Source organism: Nicotiana attenuata, unplaced genomic scaffold, assembly GCF_001879085.1.
Source record: "Nicotiana attenuata strain UT unplaced genomic scaffold, NIATTr2, whole genome shotgun sequence".
Taxonomy (NCBI): domain Eukaryota; kingdom Viridiplantae; phylum Streptophyta; class Magnoliopsida; order Solanales; family Solanaceae; genus Nicotiana; species Nicotiana attenuata.
Window position 1 is genome coordinate 581,187 of NW_017670315.1, and position 15,459 is coordinate 596,645.

Below are 15,459 nucleotides of genomic sequence, written 5' to 3' on the forward strand. Positions count from 1 at the left end.
GACTTGCTATAAAAGCAAGCTTAAATACATGAACAAGATAAAAAAAAAAATGTTCATCAGCCTCTTAAGCATTTTTCATAATACATTCATACAAAGATAGAAAAGAATGTTTTACTCACAGAAAGTAGTAGGAAATGAAACTCCATTGATGTTGTAACTGAACTAAATAGAATTGGAAAAAGGATTCAGAGCTAGGCTCACGAGGAACTCTAAAGCAAAATGCTGTCCTATTTATAGAGCAAAGGAAGGGCTCACTTGGAAATGTGAAATAAATAAAAGTTATACTTCGTAGTTATCCAATCTTAATAATATTTGAGAGATGTCCTTTTAAGAGCTGAAATGTTTTCTCTTAAAAGATTGTCCTAGTTTACTTGTGAAGAGTTAGTTTAAGTAATTCTGATTTGTTGGAAAATCAATTCAAAATTATAGTAGGAAATCAAAATTATTTAAATTTTAATATTTGTTTCTCCTTCCGTTTCAATTTAGATGAGGTAGTTTGACTCGGCACGGAGTTTCAGAAAAAAAAAGAAGACTTTTGAAACTTGTGGTCTTAAAAGTTTAAGGGGTAAAAGCTTGTAGGGTGATGATATTTGTGTGGTTATAAAAGCTTCTCATTAAGGGTAAAATGAGTAAAACGAAGAGTTTAAAGTTGAATTATTTCTAAATTAGAAATGTGTCATTTATTTTTGAACGGACTAAAAAGAAAAGTAGCTCATCTAATTTGAAACGCAGGGAGTAGTTTATTTAACTCATGTATAATTAGGATTCATAGCAAATTAATATAGGAATAGATTTTCCTACTTCTAGCTAAAATAAATTTCGTACTATTATAAATAGAGGTAATTGCTAGCTTATTTTAAGTGTGGAGGAGTGATAAAAAAATTATATGAAGATTTATGGAGAATTGTAGAGAGCGTTCGAAAATTTATGATAAAGTATTTTTTCTTCATATTGGTATCAGATCCTCTGTGATTTTGATAAAGAATCAAATAGCTTTCGTTATCCGCAGGTGGCTCTAGCCATCTTTGCAGCCCGTCTGATCGTGAATTATGTTGGTAAAATCATAGATAATCTTTATAAAATTAAATTGTTCGGGTGAAAAGTTTCAAGACAAATTCAAAGAAAAAATAGCAAGTTTAAAGAGGTGCAAGCAAACATGGCGTAAGAGCAAAAAACTCTTCTCTAAAAGTTAGAAAGATGTTAAAAAGATTGAAAGTTGATTAAAAGTGAATCAACAATGGAAGGTGGAGACAGGTGATTCAACAAAATTAGATGTTGATGACACATTAATGGGAGTTGGAGACAATTGTTCAACCAAATTGGGTGTTAGGTATTGATGACAAAGTACATCAACGGGACTTGGAGACAAGTGCTCCAACAAAAGTGAAGGTTGGGGAGAAGTGCTCCGATATAACAACAACAAAAAAGTGAGATGCATATAATTTTGTTTTATGGGAAAATATTTGAAAACTAATTCTAAGTTGTAGTAGGAAACAAAAATTATTTAAGATTTAGTTATTGTTAGTTTATTTAATTCATATCTAATTGGGATTTATATTTATATCTATATTTATATTATTATAAAATCATAAATTTTCAAATACTAAATATTAAACGATAAAAATATTCCCAAAATATTGATTGACGTATCTACCATTTAATACTAAGTTATTCTTTTAAACAAATGATTTTATTTTGGATAAAATCGTGATTCCCATATTTAGCACTTCAATATTCAGTAGTAGTTAATACGTCAAAACCAAATTAGTCACCTTTACCGTGTAACACGTCCAAGCTTTCAAAGCCTACAAATCCTCGTTTGAAGTTATCGTGTGTGTTTTTATGAAAACTAATGATCATTTGTCGATTATCTTTTTCCCTTCAATAGGTTCAAGGTATTCGTTGTTTCTTTTTTGAAGGTTAAAGATATTATATTAATACTTATAATAACAATATTCCACGATGCTATCTTAGGGAACGTGTCCCATTGATCCACCGTGAGTACATATTTGTTCCATGCCGCCTAGGGCATTATCATTACCTAGTGAAGCCAATATATTACATGCCGACAAACTACATGTCCGGAAACTATTACAACCATCCTTGTCCTTAAAATACACATTTAGAGCAAAATTAGGAGGTTCCGCAAAATAGCTAGTTATATTATAGCTAGGTTGAAGTAGTGCTTCCTTGGCCAAATGGTGTGCCACCCTGTTGCCCTCTCGAAAATTATGCTTCATTCGGATCTCCCCCCTCTCCATTAGCTTCTCCATTAAGTACCTGCATTCATAAAGTAAAGTGTTGTAAGTAGGATAATCCTCTTCTAAGAATTGTATTACCTCAGTAGCATCCGTCTCAATTTCACATGGAGTGAAATTTCCCTTCATCATTGTTTGCAAAGCTTGTCGAAAAGCTAGCAACTCTGCATGGATTGGTGATATACTTTCACACTTTGTGTAGAAACCCAGCATCTATTCTCCCTTGTTGTTTCTTATGACTCCACTGATGCCTCCATGCAAGTGCTCTTCGTTGAAAGCACCATCGATATTAATCTTGTACCAATCCTTATGAGGTGGATGCCACTTGACCTTGACTTTAATGGATGTATTACTAGTAATGTGTGGAGTAGCTAATAAAAAATATTCCAGAGCATGGTTAAACATTTTTGTGGTGTTTATTTTATTACCGGTGTTGTTAATATTATTCTCATTTCTAGTTTTCCATATTGTCCATAATGCAAACGGAAAAACTTCTTCCCAATTGATGAGATTGTTTGGTATGTTAGGAGCTTTTTTTCTTAGGAAATCCACCCAATGCTCTTGTGGCAGAGGGTTGTTTAAAGGAACACCTATAGATATCCAGAAAAGCTTTGCCACTTTACAATCCCAAAAAATGTGGAGAATAGATTCATTAGTTCTACAAATAGGGCATTTTGTGTCTATGTTAACACCTATTTTCCCTAAGTAATCTCTAGTAGGAAGTCTTGAGTGGTAACACTTCCATATAAAAAACTTAATTTTTCTAGGACATTTTAAACTCCATATCCATGCAAAATCATTTCCAGTATAGTTATGCTTGTTAATTAATTTATAGCAAGAGGAGGTTGTGAATATCCCACTAGTGTTTATAGACCAATACATGTTCTAGATTGATTGTTGGACGAGGTTAGTGAGTGGATGCTATTCAGGATATTGTTTGGAAGTTCAAAAGAAATGTGAGACATGTCCCATGAATTATGATTTTTATGTCTTTTAATGTCAGCTCACTTTCTTTTTTATTGAGAGGGCCTATAACATTATCCCTTAATTTTCCAAACTTAGGGATCCAGTTTGTATCCCAAATGGACATGTTGGGATTGCTTCCCACTGGCCATCTTATACCCTCTCTACAATAATTCCAACCCTTTAAGAGGCTCTACCAAGTGTGTGAAACCCCTTTTGTCGATTTGGTCTGGCTATAAATACTACTGATAATACGTGCCCAAATAGAAGAAGGGTTATTTAGAAGCCTCCAAACTAGGCTTGTTAGAAGGGACAAATTTTTAGATTTTGCCCTTCTGATACCCAGCCCCCCATATCTTTGGGTAGAGTTACCTCATTCCAACCTATTAGGTGCATGTTCTTCTTTTCCGAAGTAGTTCCCCATAGGAAATCCCTTTGAATTTTGTCTATTTCTTTAAGGGTCCTACTAGGGAGCACTGAGAGCTGCATTTGGTGATTAGGAATGGTGTTCAGTGTAGACTTTATGAGAGTGCACCTTCCTGCCATATTGAGCCAATTGGCATTCCAAACGTTCAATCTTGCCCTCATTTTTTCAATTAAAGGCAAGTAATCTTTATGTTTGGGAGGAGTACCACTCATTGGGAAGCCTAGATAGCTACCAAAGTCCTTACTGACCTTTATATCTAACATGGATATGATCCAATTGCACAAATCATTTGAGCAATTCTTTGAAAGGAGTAATTTTGATTTAACTTTATTAATGTTAAGGCCAGATAACTGGCAAAAGACATCCATATTATCTTTCATATTAGTGATTGTTTTCCTATTAGCTCTACCCATTAAGGTTAAATCATCAGCAAAAAACAAATGGGATAATGGAGGGCTTTTTTTATTCAATAGAATTGGATCCCATCGTAGGGTGTCAACTTGGTGTTCAATATTTTTGGATAACATATCCATGCACAAGATAAAAATATAGGGTGATAGTGGGCCCCCTTGTCTAATTCCCCTTGTAGGGCAAAACTCCTCAGTTTTATTACCATTAACAAGGATTGAGATTGAACTAGTAGAAATACAACTTAGAATAAGAGAGGAAATATTTGGAGGGAAATTGTGGAACCTTAGGGTTCGATAAACAAACGACCATTCCAATTTATCGAAAGCCTTTTCCAGATCTAGCTTTAAGAGCCAATTTCCTTTTCCAGTTCGGTTATTAAAACGCTTTAGGACCTCTTGAATAATGATAGCATTATCACTAGGTCGTCTATTTTTCATAAAGCTAGTCTGATGTTCACTAACTATCTTATTTAATAGAGGCTTAATACGATTTGCAATTATCTTAGTAATTACTTTATATAAAGTATTACAAAGACTAATAGGTCTAAAATTTTATAGTTTGTTAGCGTTGTTGAATTTGGGGATCAAACAAACATAGGTTTTATTAAGGTCATTTGGAAGTTTCCTGGAATTAAAAATCCCTTGGCATAAATTAATAACCTTGTGACCTAGAATAGGCTAAAATTTTTGGAAGAAGAAGGGGTATAACCCATCAGGGCCAAGTGCCTTGGTAGGGTTAAAAGAGAAAATAGCTCTCTAACTTCGTAATTTCTAAGGGGTTTATCAAGGCAGGACAAGTCTTTTGCTAAAGTTTGTACTAGCCAAATTTAACTGCTTCCAATTTGTGACTTCATGAGAAGTAGTAAAGATATTATGGAAGTAATTTGACACGTGATGCATGAGATCATTTTGGTTTTCAATCCAGCCACCATTGTTGTCTTTAAAGAAAACAATATTATTTTTCCTTCTCCGGTTAGTGGCTTGTATATGGAAATATCTCGTATTAGCATCACCCTCTTTTAGCCAATTAACCCTAGAACAAAATTTCCAATAATCCTCCTCTAGTTTAAGGATAGAATCATATTCTTCTATAAGTTGAACTTCTAAATCCCTGAGAAATTGGCTATATTGGTATTTGGGTGAGTTTTGGATTCCTGTTATACGTTTTAACAGGTTTCTTTGTTTTTTGCAAAAATATTCCCAAAGGTTTCCTTCTTCCATTCCAAGACATTTTTTTGGAAGTGCACAGTACCTTCTGTAATATCCTTATTGGCCTAGCTATCCATAACAATTCTAGGGAAATCTGGATGGGAGCACCAAAAGGTTTTCATTCTAAATGGTCTAGAATTATTACTGTTGATATTGTTATTAATATTAACTAATATAGGGTTATGGTCCGAGTGTATCTTAGGTAGGTGAGTAACCGTAACCTTATTATACTCTTGTAACCAATTGTGATTAGCATATACCCTATCTAATCTTTCCATAATGAGACCCCTATTTCTCCTACGGTAATTTGACCAAGCATATTTGCACCCTTTGTAACCAAGGTCCATTAGGTGGCAATAATTAAGGCATTCAATAAGGGTACTAGCCCTTCTTTGATTAATAGGTCTCCTCCTAAATTTGTCCGTAGAGTTAGTAATTTCATTAAAATCACCTGTTACGAGCCAGGGTCCCTTATATCTATCATAGATATATTTAAAATCATCCCATAACAACATCCTATTGGCTATATTGTTACTAGCATATACTGTAGAAAAAAGCCAAGATAAATTTATAGGCTTTACCTCAATCATAGCGTGGATGGATTGACCATTTCTTGTGAAGTTGTATACTTTAACCACAGTAGTATTCCATAGGAGCGCCATTCCACAAGAATTACCCACTGTTGGGACCTCCACCATCTCATTAAAGTTGTACCCCTACAGAATAGAAACATGGCTCTCCATTTTAGTTTCAAGCAGTGCAACTAGATTAGGTCTGTGTGTATCCATGATTCACGGAAGTGCCTCCTAAAATTTTTGTTGTTAGCACCTCAAACATTCCAAACAATCATGTTACTAGGTTGAGGCATTGGACTCATGGTGGGGGGGGGGGATGTCGTTTGGATTCCTCCTCAAGGAAGGGACTAGAATTATCACATTCTTGCCTACTGTGGATCGTGGGAGGACGGATATCCAAGGAGCACTTGTAAAATGTCGTTGGGAAACTGAAGATACACTTCTTGTCTAGCATTTCCTTGAATATGAGTATTTTACCTTGTTTAGGTTTGAAAAGGCAACTGGTGGCTCCAACAAGATCTCTAGGTCGTCCTCTTCCTCCTCTTCTTCCTCCTGAGCCCCTTCCTAGTTTTGCATGTTTGGGATTGGTGGTTGTACCTCTATTGGCTCTGGTTGTGGACCTAGTTGTTGGCCTTGCCTGGGGTTCTGTGGTGTCCATTGTGTGAAGATGGGATTCAACATCATTAGATCCTCCGGGGCAAAAAAGGGTAAGTTGATTGGTGGATTTTGTGGTAGTTGTTGGTTTGCATTGTGTGGTATGTTCCACATCTCTTCCATGTTTTGCACTAGATTCAGGTTCATTGATGGTGCAAGGGGATGTAGGATGTTGCTCATCCACATTTGGTTGATATAATTGTTCATGGCTAGGGTCATTCTCTCCGAGATCAGCTGTGCAAGAAAGTGTGTGTTTTGGATGATGAGAATGGAGTCTTGGCCATTGATCTCTATGTTGAAGGAGATAGCTTGCCCTTGAAGCCCCAGTTCCACCCATGATTGGGGTACATGGTTGGGAGGGCTTGGTGGTTGGGCGTAGATTACTGGTGGTGGTTGTATTTGGGGTGGGAGTGATGGTAGATTGTTCATTGTTGGATTCCTTGAGAGATGAAATAGTTGGAGTAATCGATATCTTCTTCTCACTGTTAATGGAGTCCTTGCCATCTTTAGGTTTTAAAGGTAATATAGCGGGGGGAGTGACTATGTGGGTAGTTGGGTTAGTAATTATATGATCTAGAGTAGTAGTATGAAGAATATTTTGCGTGTGATTTATATCTATATCTACCGGATCTTGCATGGATATGCTAACGTCCACTTGGCATTGTTCAACTTCCATGTGTTGCATGGATGAGTTGTTCTTTGTGGAGGATGTTTGCATGTTGTTAATTTGCTGATTAATATTACCATCTTTTGATTGGGCGCTTAGGATACCGAGTTGGCTAGTAGTAGAGTTGATTATGTTATTTTGTTTTAGAAAATTTATTAACTGGCTACTTAATTGTTTGTCCATTTTGTTGGTTAAAGGATTTGGTTCATTATTAGTGATATTGTCTTGTGACACATATTAGCCACTTGTAGAGAGAATGGAATCAGTGCCATGCAAAATAGGATTTTCATTTTTCTATTTTTTTGTTTGCATAGTTTTGCAAAACAGTATTCTCATATGGTTTCTTAGTAAAACCACTATTAATCATGTAATGTGGTTTTCCAGTGGTGTTGGAAGCTTCTATACTTGTCTCTTTTCTCTTATCAGATTTGAGATCAAAAAAGGTAGAAGAAGTGGCTGATTTTGAGGTAGAGCTAATTGTGTAGAAAAGTTTGTAAGGCCCGTACCTGGGGAATTGATGAACTTACCTGGCCTAGGTGCCAATAACTGTGCATTAGTACCTGTTTCATCCGGGATGATTGCCCTCACTTGTTGTCTATTGGCCAACTTGCTCTTTTCCCTTTTTGGAAAGGACACTGTTTTCCACTCTTTTGTATCATCTCCTTCAGAGACTGCTGCTTCCTCAATGGCCTTTCCTTTTTGTTGTCCATTTGGTGCAATTTGATATGTGTAGTTAGTGGTTGCATGCCCCAATCGTCCACAATTCTTGCATAGGAAACCTTCTCCTTCATATAGGATTGGTTGGTTGTGTTGGCCTATTAAAATGGAGGATTGTACTGGATGATTCAATGGCAATTCCACACATAGGCGAACATATCTCCCTCTCAAAGTGGCAGATGTGCATGCATCCACCTTCAATAGCTTTCCGATGCAGTTTTCAATTTTTGTGAGGATAATCCCATCATAAAATTCCGTAGGTAACTGAGGTAATCTAATCCAAACTGCTGTGTAGCTTTTGGGATGCCTTATTTGCCACAAAATTTGGGATCCATTTTGATAAGAAGTGGCCATTTATGAACCATGGACCATTGTGGAGGATCTTGACCATGCTCTCCTCTTTCATCAATTTAACCGTATAGTAATCCTCCCCTAAGTCTATTAGAGGGTAATTTTCATCAATCTTCCAAAGTTCTTGTGTTTTCTTCTTTAGGTAGTGATGAATTATTCTTTTTCCCAAGAGCTTAATGATTAATGAAAACCTCCATGGGTTATACATTCTTTGTTTGTCTTCCTCACTTAGGGTAACTTGCCTCAGGTTCTTACACATAGTTCCCAATGGAGGATCCTCATTATCATAGGCTTGAGTGTCCATTGATGTATAATTTGACCCTAAGTAGGAGTGTTGTTCCATAGAGAATATTTTCCCTTGTGTTAATTTATCCTTGTAGGAAGCAGATGTTGTTGGAGGATTTGTTGTGTTCGGTGATGAATTATGTGTGTGGAGTTGTTTGTCAGGAGGTTTGGGAGGGATTAGGCTAGAATTTTCCGGTAGAATTTGTAGTGAGAGGTTGCTCATTCTCTCTCTAAACCTCAAAAACTGGTATTCGTTGTTTCTAATAATAAATCTCTGGCAGTATATATTGTCTTTGCTCTTCATTATACTACTTTTCCTTTGCTGTTCATAAGGTTCTACTTCGTTTTCTTAATGATTCATATATTAAAGGTACACCATTCATTTTTTGATATATTGTCTTTTTAATAGTAATACTTCATGTAATTTTTGTGTCCGATAAAGTTCTTCCACGATTCTCATCGAACATAGTCAGTAAAAAATATTCTTAAACGATATATACTTTTTCCTTTTAGTCAGTAACATTACAGATGTGCTTTCAATAAATCTTGCGAATAAGTTAAATATAGCAAAAGGCCATCTCCGTAACAACTAATTAAATTTTCTTGATTGGAAATTCTGTATACGATTGAAATCGGGCTCATCTATTGGATGACAGATCTGGATTAAAACGTAATAAATTGAAGATCGGCCCTGGGTTCCATCGAACCAGGATACGAGAGAGAACACCCGTCTTCGAGATTACCGAGTTCATGACCCCAGAATCGACCCCGACTCCGAATGAGCTTGAGGAAACATTGTCGGACCAGATAACGGAAGACCGAAATATCTGTAACCGATCGGATATCACGGCAGGAATCTCGGCATGTATCAATGAGAAACCGGTTAATTAGCAAATCATGAGATTTTTTACCTTTTATAGAATTGTACCTAAAGTAGGATTCCCCTACTATATAAAGGAGGTCTAATTATTAGTAAAACACATTGTAATACGCATCCCAAAACATTATAATACCATTTTCTTTCTGCAAGCTACTGTTCTTCTGTATAAAATATCATTTGAAACATATCCAGTTCGAGCAAGACTTACTTTTCAAGACTATAACTGTTCAAGTCAAACAATTTGAATTTAATTTATTATTTTTCGCTTTATTTATAACTCAATTCATCGCTTTGTATCAAATTAATCCACGCATCCTTAAAACCACTTATAAATTCAATTGTTATTCGATTTAGAGGGTAAACAGTTTGGCGCTTACCGTGGGGCCAAGGATAATAGTGGTTATTTGATACAAATTTCCATAACACACTTGTTCTTTGAAGCGCATTTGATTTCAAGCTTAAGCTTAAAATGTCAAACTCGTAATTAGCACCTCTACCTGCTGACAATGAGTCTGGTCACCACTGTGAAAATAATAAAATAGCGCCCGGCAACGAGGTACCGCCCGTTGATCCCATCGAAATTCCAATTGCGGACCCATTGGACGCTAATTCACATGTGGCTATCGAAACAAGCCTCCCTACTGACCCCGAGAATAGCATCCGTGGTGGAGCCCGGTCGGCATCACAGAATATTCAAAACAATGGAGGAGACGGGATCAATCTACGGATGATCTTCGAATTGTTAAAGGCTCAACAGGCGGCGATAGCTTAGTTACAAAACTAGAGTCGTGTACCAAGCAGAATCGAACCCGATCCGTCTTGAGAGATCACCCGCAGGGAGGAACCGATTGTGGAGAGGTCGAGTGGAAACGAGTCGGGTAATAACCATGAGATCATAAAAATGCTCGAGGAGCTCACAAAATGAATAGAATCAGGGGAGAAGAAAATCGAAGCAAACGACAAAAAGTTGGAAACCTACAATTCCAGGGTCGACCAGATCCCGGGAGCGCCGCCGATACTGAAAGGCTTGGATTCCAAGAAGTTTGTACAGAAACCTTTCCCTCCGAGAGTGGCTCCAAAGCCAATCCCTAAAAAATTCTGCATGCACGAGATTCCTAAGTACAACGGAACAACTGACCCAAACGAGCATGTACCTTCTTACACATACGCCGTCAAAGGAAACGACTTGGAGGATTATGAGATTGAGTCTGTCTTGCTGAAGAAATTCGGAGAAACCCTGTCAAAGGGAGCTATGATATGGTAGCACAACTTACCCCCTAATTCTATTGACTCATTCGCTATGCTTGCAGAATCTTTTGTGAAATACACGTTGGGGCTATCAAGGTCGAAACTAAGAAGTCGGTCCTCTTCAAAGTAAGGCAAAAGGATAATGAATGCTCAGAGAGTTCGTGTCTCAGTTTCAAATGGAACGGATGGACCTGCCATCGGTCGGTGATGATTGGGCCGTTCAAGCTTTCACCCAAGGGCTCAACATTCGAAGTTCGGTGGCTTCACAGCAGTTGAAGCAGAATCAGATAGAGTACCCGACTGTTACTTGGGCCGATGTGCATAACCAGTATCAATCAAAGATCAGGGTCGAAGATGATCAACTTGGGGCTCCTTCTGGGTCCGTTTATCCTGTCAGACCCGTCGATAGAATCAAGAGAGATATTGACTGTGAATCGAGGTCAAACAGAGATCGTTACCAGCCATATTGTAGAGATCGAAGAAACAGTGGGTCCGAGCGAAGTTCTATGAGAAATGAAAGGAGAAGTGATCGAGGTCAGAGTGCTCGAGGACTCATAAGCAAGAACGGTTTCGACAGGCCTATCAGATCTAAAGAAGCACCATGGTTATCTTAGTATAACTTCAATGTTGATGCGGCTGTCATCGTATCAGCTATTGGACATATCAAAGATACAAAATGGCCTCGGCCTTTACAATCTGATCCAGCCCAAAGGGATCCTAACCAGATGTGCAAATACCATTGCACTCATGGCCACAAGACAGAGGATTGTCAACAATTGAGAGTGGACGTAGCCTGGTTGTTCAACAACGAACACCTTCGAGAATTTCTGAGTGATCGAGCCAAGAATCATTTTAGAAATAGGGATTCTAACAAACAGACCGAACCAGAATAACCTCAACACGTCACGAACATGATTGTCGGTGGAGTCGATGTCCCTTAAGGGCAAATGTTGAAGCGCACCAAAGTGTCCATCACAAGGGAAAAATGGACTCGAGATTACATACCGGAAGGAACCTTATCTTTCAACGACGAGAACGCAGAGGGGATCGTGCAACCTTACAACGATACACTGGTAATATCTGTACTCATAAATAAATCTCGAGTTAAGCGTGTGTTAATTGATCCAGGTATCTCGGCCAACATCATCCGGTCGAGAGTAGTAGAACACCTCGGTCTACAAGATCAAATCATGCCTGCAGTCCGAGTTCTGAACAGATTCAACATGGCATGTGACACCACTAAGGGGGAGATAACATTACTAGTCAATGTCGACGGGACCATCCAAGAAGCCGAGTTTAATATGATCGAAGGTGACATGAGGTACAACGCCCGGTTCGGAAGGCCATGGATCCACAACATGAGGCAGTGCCCCCGACTCTTCACCAAGTGTAAAAATTTCCAACACAGGGAGGGATTAAGACAATCTATGGGGAACAACTAGCTGCAAAAGATATGTTTGCAGTAGAGGAAGTGATTCTGATATCAGCACTTGCAACGTCAAAGAACCAAGTTCGGGAGCAAAACAAGAGGCCAAATAGAAATCACCGACACCATCCACGACCCAACCGGACAAGCAGGGGACTGACGAAGACGATGATTACGGGGTCTCCGATCTTTTATAGTCCCTGATGACTCCGAATCCACTAAATCAACGGTCGAAGAGCTGGAACAGGTCGTATTGATCGAGCACCTACCCAATCGGAAGGTATACCTGGGCACGGGGCTAACTCGCGAGCTCATGAAAAAACTCATTCAATTTCTTATAGCTAACATAGATTATTTCTCTTGGTCCCATCTTGATATGACAGGAATCCCACTAGAGATTACCACTCACAAGCTAAGCTTGGACCCCAAATTCCACCTGGTCAAGCAGAAAAGGAGACCCCAGTCCGAGATCAAAGATGCTTTCATCAAGGATGAGGTAACTAAACTCCTTAAAATAAGGTCCATTCGGAATGTTAAATACCTGGAATTGTTAGCAAACGTAGTGGTAGTCCCTAAAAAAGGGAACAAATTGAGAATGTGTGTAGTTTATAAGGATTTAAATAAGGCATGTCCCAAGGACTCTTTCCCTTTGCCCAGCATCGATTGCATGATCGATGCCACGATCGGCCATAAGATCCTCAGTTTTCTCGATGCCTACTCCGAGTACAACCAAATACGGATGAACCTAGATGATCAGGACAAAACCTCCTTCATCACTAAGCATGGCACATACTGCTATAACGTGATGCCATTTGGGTTAAAAAAATGCCGGTGCCACTTACCAACACCTAGTAAAACGGATGTTCGAAGAACAAATAGGGAAATCCATGGAAGTTTACATTGACGGTATGTTGGTTAAGTCCCTACGAGCGGAGGACCATTTAAAGCATTTGCAAGAAACCTTCAGTATATTGAAGAAGTACAACATGAAGCTGAATCCGGAAAAATGTGCATTCGGAGTCGGATCAGGTAAATTTCTCGGGTTCATGTATCCAATCAAGGAATCGAGATCAACCCCGACAAGATCAAAGCTATCGAGGATATCATAGTAGTGGACAACGTAAAGGCCGTGCAAAGGCTAACCGGGAACATTGCCGCCCTGGGGCGATTCATCTCGAGGTCCTTCGATAAGAGTCACCGATTTTTCTCGTTACTGAAGAAGAAAAATAACTTCTCATGGACCCCGAAATGCCAACGGACCTTGGAAGAACTCAAGAGATATCTATCGAGCCCTCCACTACTTCACACGCCGAAGACGGATGAACAACTATACCTGTACTTGGCGGTATTGGAGATAGCGGTAAGTGGAGTCCTTTTCCGGGAAGAACAAGGTACGTAATTTCCAGTTTTCTATTTTTGCAGGACCCTGGGTGAGGCCGAAACTAGGTACCCTCACCTTGAAAAATTGGAGCTCGCTTTGCTAAGCGCCTCAAGGAAACTGAAACCATATTTTTAGTGCCATCCTATATATGTTGTAACTACCGACCATTGAAAAATATAATGCACAAACCCGAACTCTCAGGACGGTTGGCCAAATGGGCGGTAGAAATCAGCGGGTAAGATATTCAATATCGACCCCGGGCAGCCATTAAATCTCAAATTTTGGTAGATTTCGTGGCTGACTTTACGCCGACCCTAATATCCAAGGTTGAAAGAGAATTGTTGGTAAACTCACGGACGTCTTCGGGGATCTCGACCCGCTTTATGGACGTCGCTTCGAACTCCAAAGGGTCCGGACATGGCATCTTATTGAAGCCACCCACAGACAATATAATTAGATAATCTATTAGAACTGTGAAATTAACTAACAACGAAGATGAATATGAGGCCATGATTGCAGGTCTCGAACTGGCCAAAAGCTTGGGGGCGGAGGTGATCGAAGTAAAGTGCGACTCCCTCCCTGTGGTGAACCAAGTTAATAGGACATTCGAGGTAATTGAAGAACGAACGCAAACGGTACTGTCACGCCCCGACCTCGGGAGGCGCGACCGACGCTCAATCGAGTGAACCCAACTGAGCAAGCCTTTGTAACACTTTCTACCCAACTTAATATGATTAAGGGGACCATGCTTTCACTTATTTAGACAATAGCAAAAATCGAACATTCACATAGTTAGTTCATTTTTATATCACAAACCTTAAATCATGGCTAAGTTTCCAAGATTTCGTACAGTTATAGTTTAGAAGAACTAGGGTATAGAGTTACAACACAGTTCATTGACCCATCCAACACCCGTACATAACCCACACAAACGTCTACGGAGCCTCTATGGATACAAAAGACAATTATGACAACGCCGGCAACAAGGCCCCGGCTATACCTCAAAAGTGGAAGTCTACAACAAAAGATGTACAACATAACCCCTTGAAGGAAAAAGGGGCTCACCAAGACTTTGAGAGGAGGACACTCCGCTACGCGCGATCGGCACTGTCCGCTATGGAGCCACCTACATTCATTCAAAAAGTAGCGCCCCCGGCAANCCATAGCATACGGGTAACTCCAAGTAGCAAATCCCTGAGTGCACTTTCCCGCACCTGGGGCACGGGGACCTCTACTGCTGCTGTGATCTCTCTCCTGACCGACCCCGCTAGTGGGATCCCCTATTGCCCTGACTGGGCCTGAAATGACTCCATTGTTGCTGCTGGCTGGGCCCTGATACCGGTGCACTGGCTGAAGACTGTGCAACAGACTGGGACGGCCCTAATGATCCTCCCCTGAAAGCTGATCTTCGCCCACCTAGTGACTCTCCCAAGTTGCCCGCAGACCGGTCCTTGCTGTTACCCTCACTTTCTATCCTGCTCTTCAGTTTACGGTCTCTGTGGTCTGAGCAAATGCCACTATCTTCCCATAATTCATGTCAGAATTCAAGGCAGTTGTAGAAGCCTCATTAATAGTCAAAGGATTAAGGCCCTGAACAAACCGGCGCACCCTGGCCTCCATTTTAGGCAACATGTGAATGGCGACTTTGGACAGGCGAGCAAACTCCATGTGGTACTCCCACACACTTCTGCTACCTTGCTTCAGATTCTCAAACTCTGCTGCACGGGCTGCCCTTGTCTCAGCAGGCAGGAAATGATCTACGAAGGGATCGGCAAACTCGCTCCACCTTGCTGCCGGGCTCCCCTCCTCACGGGAATCTTCCCATAACTCAAACCACGAATAGGCCACCCCTTTCAGACGGTAGGCAGCTAACTCTACTCCCTCTGTCTTAATTGCACGCATAACCCTAAGGGTCTTGTGCATCTCATCAATAAAATCGAGAGGGTCTTCTTCCGGATTGGCACCCGTAAACACTGGAGGGTCTAACTGAAGAAACCTGTTCACCCTG